This window comes from Nomascus leucogenys, chromosome 25 (genome assembly GCF_006542625.1).
Source record: "Nomascus leucogenys isolate Asia chromosome 25, Asia_NLE_v1, whole genome shotgun sequence".
Lineage (NCBI taxonomy): Eukaryota > Metazoa > Chordata > Mammalia > Primates > Hylobatidae > Nomascus > Nomascus leucogenys.
Genome location: NC_044405.1, coordinates 2201160 through 2203313, shown reverse-complemented (window position 1 = coordinate 2203313; position 2154 = coordinate 2201160). Strand labels below are relative to the sequence as shown.

At 34.3% G+C, this 2154-nt stretch overlaps 1 non-coding gene across 1 annotated transcript; it reads left to right on the top strand.

Annotated features, from left to right (window-relative positions):
• Positions 1-1762: 1762 nt before the first annotated feature.
• LOC115833188 lies at positions 1763-1864 on the top strand. Its single transcript, XR_004028633.1, has one exon. It is a non-coding gene; the product is annotated as a U6 spliceosomal RNA (small nuclear RNA).
• Positions 1865-2154: the final 290 nt, after the last annotated feature.

Here is a 2154-nt window from a genome sequence, read left to right as displayed (position 1 = left end):
TTAACACATACTGAAAGGAAATTACACACCTACAGGAAAAGAAGATGCATGTCATTTTCAAGAAATCAAACTATTACATGTAATCAATATATGAATGAGACAGGATAATAATATAACACTAAAAAAAAATAATAACACCAGGCTGGGCTCAGTGGCTCATGTGGATAATCCCAGCACTTTGGTAAACTGAGGTGGGAGGATCGCTTGAGCTCGGGAGTTCGAGACCATCCTGGGCAACATGGCAAAACCCCATCTCTACAAAAAAATTAGCTGGGCCTGGTGGCAAGCGCCTGTGGTCCGAACTGCTTGGGGGACTGAGGTGGGAGGATCGCTTGAGCCCAGGAGGCGGAGGTTGCAGTGAGCTGAGATCACACCACTTCACTCCAACCTGGGCGACAGGGTAAGACCTTGTCTTAAAAAAATAAAAAAATTAGGCCTTGTGCCGTGGCTCACACCTGTAATCCCAACACTTTGGGAGGCTGAGACAGGTGGATCACTTGAGGTCAGGAGTTTGAGACCAGCCTGGCCAACATGATAAAACCCTGTCTACTAAAATAAATAAATAAATAAATAAATAATAGGCAGGCATGGTGGGTTGGTACTTGACTGTAATTCTAACTACTCGGGAGGCTGAGGCATGAGAATCACTTGAAGTGGGGAGGTGGGGGTGCAGTGAGCAGACATCTGCCACTGAACTCTAGCCTGGGTGACAGAGTGAGATGCTATCTCAAAAAAATAAAAAAAATTTAAAAAGTATCTCATCATAATAGTAACTAAAGTGGCAATCTTAACTTGAAAACATAAATGAGAGATATAGGGCATACTTTACAAAAATTATAAAGCTTTATTGGAAAGAAACTTTATTCTTTAATAAGTAGACACACATAATCATGCTCCTGGATGGAAAAACAGTCATATATAATTTTGGACCTCCCCAAAATAATGTGAATGTTTAATGAAACCCCAACCAAAATTATAAGCTCTTTTTTGGACTATAGCCTTCAGGTGACAAATTTTATTTGGATTATTAATTAATAAAACATGTTTCAGAATCGTCTCAAACAAGGGAGAAACTAGGCTTAGCAAATATTAAAATATATGCTAAACAATCAATAGATGAAAGAGTACGGCACAAAAATCAACATATTACATCATATTGAAAAGTAGAAAAAACTAAAAACTGACCCATACATCAAAATAAAAGAAAATGTTTTTAATTAATATATGCATAGATAATTGTTTTCCCACTTTAAAAAAAATCTATGCAGACTATTCAAACTAATAATATCCCACCCCTAAATATACTCTAAAAGTACAATATATCATTATACAAAGCATTAATAATGTCCTTAATGCCGCCAATAGAATAAAACTGGACATTTAGCCTATCGTGGCAGTGCTAAGCAGTAGTCAATAACCTTTGAACTATCTAAGAAAAAGAGGTATCTGCCCCCCTCAAAACAAATGAGACTATAAAATTTTGAAATTTCTGAATTTTAGCCATAAATAAAAATTGAAAAAGGCTAAAAAAAATGTAGAGCAAAATGTAATAGGAAAAGTTTAAAATTTAATTATAATTATTTTACAAATAAAACTCCAGATGCAAATGGGCAAACTCAAGAGCAAACAACTCACAAAATGAAGAATATCATTTTAATAAACACACATCAAAAATGTTTAACCTCAATTGTATCTCAAATGCTAACTGTAAACTCAGTCATATAATTGCTTACTGAAGGAGTAAAATTAAATTAAATGATGCATGCTTTGGCAGAAAATATCTTAAAATTGGCACAATCCAGAGAAAATAAACATGTCCTCTTTTAAGGATGACACAGAAAATCATGAAGCATTTCATTAAAAACAAAAAAGCACTAAAAAGAGGAACACGAGTCTCAGTTAATGAAAAAAAGCTAAAATCATAATAAAGTAATTCACCAAAACATGAAGTAATTTGGCAGTTTCTGTAACTGCAAAAAGAATTCCCATGATTAATTCAAATCAATGCAACAAACATTTAATGTTTGCTTAGTATGTGTTAGTCATCGTTCTAATGTTATAGAGAAGTAAATAAATACAACAGTAATAGATACACTCTCCTAATTCTCCAGGAAGCTATGATCTTCTTTGAGTCTGGAAGTGGGACAGTAAAAT